The sequence below is a fragment of the Echinops telfairi genome, unplaced genomic scaffold (assembly GCF_000313985.2).
Source record: "Echinops telfairi isolate 266 unplaced genomic scaffold, ASM31398v2 ScPeMD7_7410;HRSCAF=8448, whole genome shotgun sequence".
Classification (NCBI taxonomy): domain Eukaryota; kingdom Metazoa; phylum Chordata; class Mammalia; order Afrosoricida; family Tenrecidae; genus Echinops; species Echinops telfairi.
This window is the reverse complement of record NW_022111310.1, coordinates 23,670,293-23,683,508: the sequence shown is the minus strand read 5'-3', so window position 1 is coordinate 23,683,508 and position 13,216 is coordinate 23,670,293. Positions and strand designations below refer to the sequence as shown.

The 13,216-nt window shown below is 46.2% G+C and overlaps 1 protein-coding gene across 2 annotated transcripts in view; it reads left to right on the top strand.

Annotated features, from left to right (window-relative positions):
* Positions 1-6: 6 nt before the first annotated feature.
* The window catches only part of BRINP1 (BMP/retinoic acid inducible neural specific 1), a 223,638-nt gene continuing 210,428 nt past the window's right edge, over positions 7-13,216 (top strand). Inside the window, exon 1 of one of the 2 annotated variants that reach the window (XM_004712553.3) lies at positions 7-255. The gene's annotated coding sequence lies outside the window, so the exon portion shown is untranslated. Of the gene's footprint in view, positions 256-359; positions 444-13,216 lie in introns of those variants that run through there. The other variant, XM_045296663.1, reaches the window with a different exon arrangement.

Sequence of the window (13,216 nt, the reverse complement as noted above, 5' to 3'; positions counted from 1 at the left end):
GAGGCAGAGGGCCCCGAGGCACCAGGAGTAGGGACTGCCTTCCGGAGCCAGGATTCATGCCTGTCCTCGGGACCAGCGAAGGGGACTTTACGGCTGAGTATGAGCCAGGCTGCTAGGAGCCAGGTACCCCCACGCCTGCAGTCCCTGCGCCGTCCCCGGTATGCGAGCTGGACGCAGGGCTTTCTCAACTTCCCACCTTGCCGAATAAAAAGCGTCCGCCCGCAGCTCTCCGCCAAAGACGGACATTGACTCCAGGTAAGGCGGCGCCAGGCGCAGTGCCCGGCCCCTGGGAGCCGGCCCTGGGCCGCATTGGGGCGCCCACGCCTGCCCCCGCCCCTCCCTCTCTGGGCACCCAGTGGACGCAGGGCTCTCTCAACTTCCCACCTTGCCGAATAAAAAGCGTCCGCCCGCAGCTCTCCGCCAAAGACCGACATTGACTCCAGGTAAGGCGGCGCCAGGCGCAGTGCCCGGCCGCACCGCTGCCCTGGGAGCCGGCCCTGGGCCGCATTGGGGCGCCCTCTCCTGCCCCCGCCCCTCCCTCTCTGGGCACCCTCCTCTGCTCTGTCCCCTCCCTCCTCCCATTTGGCTTCCCTGCCACCTCCAAGTCCTCTCTGGTTCTAGGGAGGGGGTGGTGGTGTCTGTGTTCCCCAGGGTGCGAAGGGTTAAAAGCGGGTCTTCTTGGTAAGTGGCCTGTGTGCCCCTGGCGCTCTCATGATGTGTGTGCCATGGGGGTCCTTGATATGGTGCAAGTGTGTCTTGGCGTGTGTGGCGTAGTTTGCGTTTGGGGTGTGTGTGTGTGTGTGTGTGTGTGTGTGTGTGAGAGAGAGAGAGAGAGAGAGAGAGAGAGAGAATATGAGGAGAGATGTCCTATAACCTACTTACAGCGCGATGTGTGTGTGCATGTTTGTACGTATGTGTTTGCATGTGTGCACTCGTGTGCCTTTTTAATTAGGTCTCTTCTGCTTACACCGCATGGAGCCTTACTACAGGATCACGTAGCCACCGGGAAACCCACTGTGGACTTCCTCAAGGGGCTCTGGATTTGAGATTTGGGGAGCATTTGGGGTGTAAGCATGACTCCTTATTTTTCCCAGTATGGGGTCCCCTTGCAGGAACATTTCTTCAAAGGTTGGAGTCCTGCTACATTAGAGCCCCAGGTTTAACATGGAAGGGCTATGGACAAACCTCCGAGGCAAAGGAGATTCTGTCCCTTTAAATTCCACACTGGGCAGACTGGGATTCTGATGGGAATTTAGAGACACTGAGTAGTGCGTGACAGAGCACAGGAAAAGTCAGCAATGAGCTCCTTATCTGGGGCTTGGCAAGTCTGAGCCAGAGATCTGCCCTGCCTCTGGTTTGTAATCATAACAGTACAACAGCGCCCTGACTCCTGGGGCTTTGGGGGAGGCTCTGGACAAGTTTGCACTACCCCCTTTGAGGAAAATGAGAGAGTCCTGGGGGACTTGCTCATCCATTACACTTACCCTGAGTCTCAGGGTATTTCATTTCGAGGGTAGCTCTGGATAGTAAGGAAGGAAGTGGATGGGGCAGGTCCCTATGAAAGATTCCACCTTCCTCAGAAAATCCCTTCCTAAAAGGACAACCCCTCCAGCCCTCCTCCACCATGGCTCCACTGGAGTTAGGGAGAAACTGTGAGAAGGCATGCATAGGTGGTATGTGGAGCGCGTGCGCATGTGTGTGTGTGTGTGTGTGTGTTTGCATATTGAAGGAGGGCTACAATTTAGGAAAGGGTTGTGGTTGGGAAAGCCATGGCAAAAATGTGGCAGGAATTGACTTTAACTGCTGTCAATATGGACTTCTCCTCTCTTACTTGAATTTCAAACTGCCAAGGGCACAGGGGCCTTGGGAAGAATCTCCTAGTCATGAGGACAGTTAAGGCTAAGGTTCCCTTTCCACCACCTCCTAGAAGCTCAATAGGCAAGTCCCTCGGCCACCCTGGCTAGGACTTGTCATGGGCTTAGACTCTGGGGCCAGCCATTGATTTGATTCCCCGCTGCCTCTTGAAGGCTTGTCCTACTCAGCAAAACTGCTGAGTTTTACTGCTGTTAGCATGGCTTCCAGACTCGCAGCTGTTCCTTTCCCAACGTAAGGGACAGGCTTTCTGCTTCCAGGCAGTGAGGCGTTAGTTAGGAAGACAAGGGCTGAGAGGTTGGGGTTCAGCCTCTTGTCTGTCTTGGTTTGAAAGGACCACTGAAATGGCCATGGAGTGGGGGAGGTAGAAATATACTTGGCTTTAAAAATGTACGCATATGTATCTATCTTCTGGGGAGAGATAAAAGCAAACATGTGTTTGCAGGAATCTGCCCTGACGGGTGGTGAAGGTACTACCTGCATGCACTTGCAGACACACTGGTCTCTGACTACAAGCTGAGATCTCAGGCTGAAGCCCTTCTGCTTCAGGACCCTGCTGCTTCAGGAAACTCATGTCAGAGCAGAGCCCCTAGTTCCTTGTGGGTGGGGGCAGAGGATGAGGCCCAGGCTAGGAGCTGTTTTCGTTTTATCTCCTTGTCAATTCCTAGACAATCAAAGCTAGAAGGACTATTAAAGAGCATGCAGCCAGGACTCTGGGGTCCAGGGAGGGGATGGAATTTCCCCAGTGTGCTTGAGGGAGTTGGTGGCTTGGCCAGGGCTAAAATTCAGGCTGCCCAACAGCAGGATCCATGTCCTTACCACTCCTCCACTCTCCCCAGTGTCTACCCTGCTTTTCACTAGACCCCAGCATCATCCTTCCACTCATGGAAATCCTTTGCCATTTCTCCTCATACTTCTCATTTCAAAGCTGCTTGGTCTGGGAACAAGCTCCTGAAGAGAAAGGATTGGATGCCGCCATCAAATTTCCCCTCACCGCCCCCCCCCCCCACACACAAACACACACTATACTGAACATGAGTTCTTTCTCCATTGACTTCTAAGCAGCAGACACAAGCAGAGACCTGATACTGGCTACGACTGGTAGATAGAACCCAACAAACCTTCCAAGCTTTATCGGAGCTCTTTAATAAGAACAGCTTCCCAGTGAGCAACGTGTGCACCTGTGTACCCAGGAAAATACTTAAGGCAAATTAATTTCCTTATATCAATTAGAGTCTCAGCCCTATATCTGTATACCGATGACAGGCACAGGAACATATACAAGGGCATATGCATACATGCACTCACATATGCAAGGACAGAGCCTGAAACCTTTCTTCTTTGCTCTGATCTCCAGAGAAAATGTCAACTTCCACACAAAATTGTGTTTCCTCCACATAAAAGCTTTACCCGTGTGGGGGTGGGGGTCTCATAACTCAAGGGAAGGGAAAATACAAAGCCTTGTGAACGATAGATTCTGGAGAAATCAGAATCAGGCCCATGCAAAACAGCACTTGAACTCCAAGATGCCCCTTCCCTGGCACATTGAAGAGTTTGGGGGTTTTCAGACCCATCTGCAAACCAGCCTTTTCCACACAGACTTTTCCAGGGCTGGATGGTATTTCAGCTCCCAGAAGGGGGAGCTGTGACTCCATTTCAACTGAGAGAAACACCTCAGAGATTCCCAATCAGCTGCTGGGCCCCTGTTGAGCATAGACTGCCCAGCCTAGGCTACTATGAATATATTTGAAACAGTATCATCCAGGATTGTAAAAACACTGCCCTATTTAGTACAAATAAAACATCATCTTCTTCATAGTACTCACAAGAGTGCATGCTATGGACCACAAAGCCCTCTATTTCCCTGAAAAGTCCTTTGCCTAAGGGGCCTTCGGTTGTGTGAGAAGACATTTTGTGAATTGTATTCTCTGTCTTTCCCCCTCCCAATTCCTTAGACGATCTCTCCACTACTTATCACCTGAATAGACCTCTAAGACTAGAAATATTTGGCCTTCTCTTGTGGTGACACCTTACTGAAATCCAAATCTTAACAGATTGACCACTGGACCCATGTTCCCAATCTTAAAAGCATTCTGGACTCATGTGAAGATAACAAGTCTTTAAATGTCACTCTTCAAATAATGTCCCCCATTGCTTTCCATTCTAGTCCATATGCACAAAATTAATCATCTGATTCTCTATGTCCACTAACTCCAACCTTTAGTCTTTACTTTTTAAAACCTAATGGGTAGTCAAGATCCAGTCGAACGATCCTTCCAAGAAATGTTCCTCACAACTTATTTTGGAATTAATTACTTTCTCTGCTCTTTGTTTATATAATTTTATCTGAAACTATTTCAGCCCCTGTATCGGCTTACCCTGTGGTACTTGTCATTGTGTCCTTTACGATAGAATCTTGGTGGTGGTGTTGTTGCTGTTAGGTGCTGTTGAGCCAGTTCTAGTGAGTCAGTTCTGATTTAGAGGAAGCCTTTGTGCAACAGAATGAAGCACTGCCTGGTCCTGAGCCCACTGTTGAACTTGCAGTGTCCATCTATCACCATAGGGATGTCTTTTCCTCCTCAGGGACTGACACATAGTAGTTGCTCCATAATGAACTGCATTCTAAGTACAGTCACAACAGATTTTATCTCTCTCCACTTCTATCTCTATTTCTCTCCCACACAATTTTCATATTGTTCCCTCAGAGCAAGTGGAACATAGCTATACAATGATACCCTCTAGAGGGCCCCTGTGATTTGGGGTCTTCTCAATGACAATAGGTGTACACTAACAATGTAAAAATGATGATGATGCAGTCAGGTAAAAGGACATCCTCCTAAAAATGAGCATTGTGCCACCGTGTTCCAAGGTCTTCAGTTTTTCTTTCTTATGTAATCTTCCTTTTTACCAAGTGAGACTGACCAGCCCATTTTAAAGAAGAGAGAACAAAAATCAAGTTTACACTGATTCGCTCCCCTGCTAAGGTCACATAACTCAACAGGACTAGAATTTGGACTTTCCTGTTTTTTGCTACCTCCGTGCATTCCACAAGATGCTAACCAAGATCAGTGTACAACAGGACTGGGCTGTTGTTTGGATGCCAGGAATAGCTGGTTTGTATTATTGTCTCTTTGATATGATGGAATCAGAGTCATAGGAACAACGTTTCTCAGAGCTTGAAGGTCTTTCGGTGACCAAATATATTTTCATTATTCAGAGAATGAAAAATTAACTTTGTAATGTCCATAATACCTGGCTAATCAGTCCTGGCTTGACCACTTTTTGCAATGGTGAACTCATTACCATAAAAACAAGCCTCCACAGTTAGTGGTTGGAGACTTCTCTTTATCTGGAAGTCCTTGAGGTCACACAACATGAATACCATCCCTTTGCAATGATCCATTTTTCTGGTATTATGTAAACAGAACCATATCACTGCAAAGAGTCTCTTTCAAAGTAGATGCACCCAGTTCCATAGCCCCATCTCTGCCCCGTTGGAGTCTCCTCCCATTTGGAGACTTCTCATCATTGCTAGATATTGTTCTATGCTCTCCAATTTATTCCACTCATGAGGGTCATAAGGCCTCAAAGTGGGGAGGGAGGTTGGCATTGGGGTGGGGGTATGTGACATGAAATTCAATAAGAATAAAAAGAAGCTTTAATTCAGCAGATGCCTATTCAGTGCCTACTATAGGGTTGCCACCAGTGGTCAGTGAGGCGATGGGATGGGAGTGAGGTTTTTGAGTGAGTATGTGTCAAGAATGGCTCCGGACCAGTGCTGTCCAGTAGAACTTCCTGTGGTGATGGAAGCATTATCTACACGGTTCAGTATGTTAGCCAGTAACCTTAAACAAGCACTTGGATTGTGATTAGTGAGTGACAGAGTGAGCGTTGGCTTTTATTTTCTTTTAAACCAGATAGCTTTAAGTGGCTAGTGGCTACGATATTAGATGGCGCCAATATCTGTATTAGGATTGGTACATGGTATCAATTCATTTTTCATGAAGACCATGGTTTGGAGCGAAGACACAGATAATAACTGAGTAAACAGAGAAGCAGAATAATTGCACGTAGCTGTAAGTGTGGGACAATAAGCCTCCCTGATAATGCCCTAGAGGAGAATGCGGAGGGTACAAACTCAGCATAAAAGTATTGCAGCTGAGATTTAAATAGGAAAGCCCCAGATTTATGATTGTATAAGGAAAGAAATTCTAGGTGGACAGAAGAGCCAGGATGAAGCTACTTAGTGGGGATAAGCTTAGCCCATGTAAGGGGCAGAAGAAATAAAGTCAGCTTGGCTGCAGTTTTGAAACCAGGAGGGTGTCTGGAGGGAAAATAAAAACTGTCGGCAGGGGACAGATCATACAAGGTCTCAGACAACATGAGGGACAACAAGTCTTGACACTGGCTCCCTGAACATCCTTCTAGTTGAGAAGCAGATAGGACTGAGGTGAGTTTGCAAGTTGATAAAGTTTTTCATCAGGAGCACTTGACAGCCTTTCATCATGTCCATTTTAATCAGCCACCCAACAAAGTTCTCTGATTCTTCATTCCTAGCTCTGCTCCCAGGGCTGCACTCCGCCTGCATTCCAAGGGAATGGGGGCAAACCCACAAAGTCGGGGCAGGGGGAAGGCAAACAGGAGAAGGGGAAATGGAGAGAAAGGGGACAGAAAATGAGTACCTGGGAAGAAGTGGGAAGAAGGTCATTGAAGTGATGTCTGGTGAAAATGGATGAATGGGGAGTCCGTCTGGATCAGTGAATATTTATTGCATATTTTGTCCCTAAAGGGCCCCGAGGAAAGTGACTTAGGGGGTTGGTGATGGAGCTCCCTAGGTGCTGGCAGTCCAGTAAGGGAGCTGTGCAAACTCCTAAAGCGTCATCATTCATGGGAGAAGGGTCCTGGTCCTTTTCCGAGTTCCGAAATAGCTGCGGGGAGGGAAAGGATCGAGGACCACACAGCACTCAGGTTGATGGTAGCGATGCTAGTGCGGACGAGGGACTCCGAGCTCTAGGAGAACAGAGAATGTATCTTCTTCATTGCACATGTCCCTTAATCTTGGACTTTTCTACACTAAGCGCACAGTCTTGGCTCCACCGCTGAATGACTGGACCATTTAAAGGACATCGTTTTTACCTGTCTGGATTTGCCTTCGGTCATTTGAGGAGGATCAAACTGTGCTAGGCTTCCCTGACAGGACGTTGCCCGGCTCTGCTAACGAAGTCCTTGTCAAAGTGCAGAGGGAAACCACACGAGGTGGCCGGGTTTTATCGCAGGGGTTAGATGTCTTCTCCCAAATGAACACTCAGGGCACAGCCTGTGGCTGAAGACAGTGTTGCTGAGTGGGATAGATGGTGATCCTGCGTCACCATTGTAACCCTAGCATCGAAGAAGAAGTGGTTAGATGCAGGCGTGAAATCCACTCTCCTCTCCTCCTGAGACACCCCGCCTGGAATGACTGCCTGGCAATCCACGGACAGCCCATGCTACTGAGGGGCAACAAAGACAATATAAGAAGAGAATGAGACAGAGGAAAAAAGGGAATTAAGTTTTTTCCACATGAGGGTGAAGGGGATTTTTTAATCTCCCAAGGGAACTCTCTCTTGGAGCCTGCAGGTGGCCTTAAGGAGAGCAGACTGAAGAAGACAGGGTGTGAGAAAGTTTAGAAGGATAACTTACTGAGCCCGCGTGCTATCCAATGGAGGAAGCACACACACACAGAGAACAAAGAGGCAGAGAGGCTGGTGATGGCACCAAATACATCACTCAGAACAAATCCCATTCTCAGTTTGCAGGGGGGTTCCTCACAGGGTGCAGCGCTGGATCCAAGGCTGTCAAGACCATCTTGGGAACTGCTAAGAGACTATGACTCCCCAAGGGTGGGGAGGGAGATTCATAAGGCAATTAACCAAAGCAAGAGGGGTAGTTTTTGTGTAAACTGTAAAGGTCGAAGCAGCAGGACTCCAGGTAAATGGCCCATGTGAACAGCTGGGGCCCTTTGTAAGGGTTAACCCAACATTCGCCCGGGGGGTTCTTGTAGACATCATTTATCTAGCTTTTCAGAGGTCCTGCAAATGAGCCAGTGGGCGCCTCTATGGGAAATAATGGATCCTGGGGGTACTGTGGAGCAGCCCTGTTATAGACTGCAAGCTGATTTGGATGGAGGAAGGGCAGCCATCAAGAGTGGGATTGCTTTTTAGAAGACCTGCACTTACAAATGCTCTGGTTAACTGGCCAGGTCCCAAGTCTCCATTCTAACAATTAGTGATAGGCAGAGGAGATGGAAATCTGGAGGGCAGTGGACTTCTGGAATCTCTAAGACCCCCCCCCAACCCCAATCCCAGAAGAGTGTTCTGAGAACAGGCAGACATCTGCCTTAAGTAAAGTATGTTTCCGTTCATATGGGAGTTCACAAGCTACGTTTCTCATGGGCTTTGGTGAGTTCTGAGGTCATAAGCACTCCAGAGGGGAAAGACCTACCAAGTGCACTGACTGGATCTATACAAACATCGGAGCAGAGCACCCAATTCAAACTAAACTCACTCCTATTGAGTGATTCTGACGCATGGTGACTCTGGAGCCCGGAGTCAGACTGCCCTCTAGAGTTCCTGAGGCATGATTCTGGGATCAGTGGATGGCTTCGGATAAGTTCTCTCAATAACACACTTATCTTAGTCTTGTTAGAGTGCTTACCAAAAAAAGAAAGAAAGGGGGGGCCGGGGTGGGTGGTTGGGTGCGTGGAAGGATCCATCCAATAGTGGCTTCTGAGGGGATCTATCTACTGGGCCAATTAGATTTAAAAGTCAGTGAGGTCCACTGAGAAGGTGATTCAGTGGTTCTCAACCTTCCTAATGCCGCGACCCTTTCAGGCAGTTCCTCATGTGGTGATGATGCCCCCAACCATAAAATTATTTTTGTTGCTACTTCATTGCAGTCATTTTACTACTGTTATGAATTGGGTGACCCCTGTGAAAGGTTCGTTCGACCCCAAAGGGGTCGTGACTCACAGGTTGAGGACTCCTGCGATAGAGTGAATGTTCTTTTGGTATTCTGAAGAGGTCATTTTGATCAGAGATTCTCTTTAGGATACAGCCTGTTCGTGGGGCTTCTTAAGAAGAAGTTTTAAGAACATTGGTGAGAGTTACACTAAGGACTTTTCTTCTATCACAACAATATACCGGATCATTCTTTGAGGGGAAATCTTACCCTTTCTACTCTACAACTCTGATCTTGTCCGTTCAGGGTTCTTTTTGTTTCTAGAACACGATTTGAGTCCCTTGATGATGTCAAAGTACTGCTTTGACGTTGAGTAAATCAGAGTGCAAAATTCTTTTGTGGAAATCTTAGAAAAATGAAAATGCAGCCTTCAGAAATGTAGAGACCTAGATGAAGTATATGATGAGGAGAACAGCTTCATATTTTGATATTTTTGTTTAATAATATTCCTATGGTGTAGTAGCAATATTTTTTTACTTATCTTCGTGTGCCTATAGATATGCCTATATACCTTCCTATACATATATGTGCATGCATATCTACTGATGTAGACACACCCATGTTTGGGGTTTGTTACTGCTACTGTTGCAAAATTGTGTATACTTAACATGTACCAAAAAGTCCTTTATCCTTGGGCCCTTCTTAGTGATATCGTTTACCTTGCGGTGCACATTTTACCAACATTCGGGATCACCTGTCCCATCCTCAAAAATAGCAAGTGTCTATAGGGTCACTATGAGTCAGCGTTGACTTGATGGCAGTGATATTGTCTAGAAAGTGATTTCTTGCATTTTACGTTTTGCATTTAAACTCTTTCCTCTTTCAAATCAAAGAGTATCCATGTTGGTACTAGAACCTCAACTACCTACAGCCCAGCTCACTGTATTTGATTTGGCTGTAAATCTGTAGGAGCAGGGTGTTTTCCACTGCATATGGGAGAGTGCTTGATAGTGTGCTTGCAGCTCTGATGTGAACTTGAGCACTTCCTTCCTCTTAATCCCCCTTTCTTCATGATCATTTATTCTATCAAGTGCTTGCATGTCTTAACGTATTTGATCTCATTTCATCTTTATCGTAACATTATGAAGTGGGAATTATTAGGGATTTTCCCCCAACATGTACAACAACTGACACAATCAGGTCTCAGACCTAGGCATGGAAAATACTGTGCTATTATTGTAGTGCCCTCTCTGTGTCCATTCCTCTAAGACATTGCCCTGCCTTTAGTAGCAGGATGACCTCCCAAAGTCAGGATGGATTGCTCTATTGCATTGGGCCAGGTCAGGTGTTGTCAATCTTTAACCATTCTGTCGTGCTTATGGATGGTAGCAGTAAACCCTGTCTTCTATTGCAGTCTTGTATATGCCTAAATGAGAAAGGCATCCACCGTTCCTGTTCCCAGAGATGGTATTAATGGTGTCACTCGAGTGAGGCTTATTAAATCTCTGTAACAACTGAATTTTGCTTTTACTCTTAGTTGCATTATCATGAGCACCTCCCACTCTTCTAGTGCTCTCTGGCTGCCAACTTCATAGCCTCCTAAAATAGTAACTTAACTTCAAAATGGCTCGACGGGGGACCTTAACTTCGCATATTTCTTTGTACCCATAACTTGTAGAAGTTCAAGTATTGCTGAAACCTGGACCAGAAGACATCGAATAAGCTATGTTCTAATTCTTGGCCAAGGCCAAGAAACAAGATTTTACTTTTCTGTGGAACAGAATCACCGAAACCACTTTCAGTAATAAACTCCCACACCAAACACAGTGTCCTTGAGTCGATGCTGACTCATAGCTGGCTAGGGGAGTAGAAAGCCCCATCTTTCTCCCACAGGGTTACTGATGTTTTCAAACTGCTCACCTTTTGCATTCAGCCCAACTCATACCCATTACGTGAGCAACCCATGACGCAGCAGGGTGGAGATAGCATATTGTGACAGCTAGATGTTGCAGGGAGTAAATATACATACAGATATCTAGATAGATATGTACACATACAGATATAGCTATCTGTGTTCATATCTATATGTTTGGCATTTCTTTCTGCATATACCTAAACATGTGTTCGTATGAAGAAAGAAATGGTGATATGACTGAGAAAGGCTAGGAAGGAAGGGAACAGTGAATATACAGGAAAAAATCCTAAGACAGTTTTATCCTTCCCTATTAATGGACCCCTGATGGCAGTGGCATTGTTGGGTGAGAGTTGAGTTTCTAAGTGCAACGTTATTGGTTCTAACCCATTAGCTGCTCTGAGGAAGAAAGATGGAGCTACTTGATCCCAGAAAGATTTACAGCCTTGGGAAGTCTCTATTGGGTAGATATAATTTGGAATAGACTCGATGGCAGTGGAACAAGAGTCTCAGGGTGGTGCAAACCATTAATACACTTGGCTGTAAACCAAAAGGTGAGAAGTTTGAGTCTACCTAGGGGTGCCTGAGAAGCTAGGCCTGTCGATCCATGGCTAAGAAATAGGCTACTGAAAACCCTATGTTCTCCTCTGACCCACATGGGATCGCCATGCATTGGAGTCTACTTGACAGATGCTGGTTTATTAATGCGGTATGAGCCCCAATATGATCATAAGATAATTCACTATCAAAAGATGATTTGGTGGTGGGACTATCAGCTAAAAATGGAATGGTGACACATGTAGTTAAAAGAACTACTTAAAAAATCTTTGAGCATCACTAGTAAATAAATAAATGAAAATAGCAATGTAATGCTATACAGCTTTGTCAAAATGGCTTTAAAAAAATGTCTGCATCCAATCTTGGCAAGAATGCAAGGAAACAGACACCCTCGTGTAACATTGGTGGCAATCTACAGGAGCACAGTCTTATGAAATGCAACTTTCAATTTTTCATTTACAAAACAAAGAAATGCATTTCCTTGAGCAGGTATTCTGTACCAGGCACTGTTATAAACCCTATGAATGCAGCAATGAAGAAAACTGACTAAGTCCCTGCCATTTTGAGTTGACATTCGAATTGAAGGATGAATACTAAATAAGCACAGCATATGTCAGATGGTGACGCAATGTTGGAGAGGAAACTAAAGCGCTGCTAGGGAGACAGGGAATGTGGAATAGGCCGTGCAGTTGGAGAGCATTTGCTCTTTTAAATGGGTGGGCGAGCCCTCACTGCGTTTGTGCCATCTGGGCCCAGACCTGTAGGATGCCGTGTGGCTCTCTAGGGAAGAACGTTTCAGGTGGGGGCAGTAAGAATAGAGTCTCTAACCAAGGGCTGTGCTGAGCACCTTCAAGTAATAGTAGAGAGACCTTGGCCTGAGCAATACCATGCATAAAGGCCAATGATTTGATAAGTGACTTATACTCTCTAATATTCCGAAAGAGGCAGCTCTACCATGTTAGAATCACTGGAATCACCCGGCCACCTGAAAACTTCAACTCTGACTCAATCTTCATGTTTAAGTTGAGGTAAATCCATGTCCTTCTCTGGACTTCTGTTTTCTCATTTGTAATTTTAAGTAGCTGCTAACATTTACTTGAGGAGCTTTGGTATCTCCGTCAGGTAAGCATTGGACTGCTGTGAGGTTGGAGGTTCAAAACCCACCAGTCACTCCGAAGGAGAAATATTTGGTCCTCTAAAGATTTATCAAGCCTCCATAGCCGTACATAGGGCCCCGGTGGTATTGGGTTTGGTAAAGTTGACATATTCAGTCCCAGATTAATTACTTTATTTATGGATTGAGTCATTGTGCTGAGTTCTTTGGGAAATCGTATGTAATAAACCACATCTCAGACACCTTAGTGGACAGAGAAGGCAAACATCGGATCATGTCCCAGTCACCTTTGGAATCACAATACCTGGCATGTAAAAGGCATCGATAGATTAACTGAATTTAAGAAAGTGTGGTAGGAGTTATATTTAAGGAATCTTTTTATAGACACAGGAGTGCTGGTGGTGTAGTACAGCAGTTCTCAACTGTGGGTTGTGACCCCTTTGGGGGTCGAACGACCCTTTCACAGGATCCCCTGATTCATAACAGTAGCCAAATGACAGTGATGAAGTAGCAGCGGGGGTCACCACCACATGAGGAACTGTATGCAAGGGTCACGGCATTAGGAAGGCTGAGAACACTGGTGTGGTGGGTTATGGGTTGGGCTGCTAACAGCAGCAATAGCAGTTCCATAAGGAGTCTCCAGAGAGAGAGAGCATACTAAGCAGAGGATCGGGATAGACGGTGGTCTTCGGACGGCCTTGAAGAGTTGGGAGGAACAGAAGGAGAAAGGGCTTATCTTATAGGAAGAGGCAACAAAGACAAGGCTATGGTTTGCATCTGTCACTACTCACAGAAGCATAGAACATTTGAACTTTCAGAAAGGA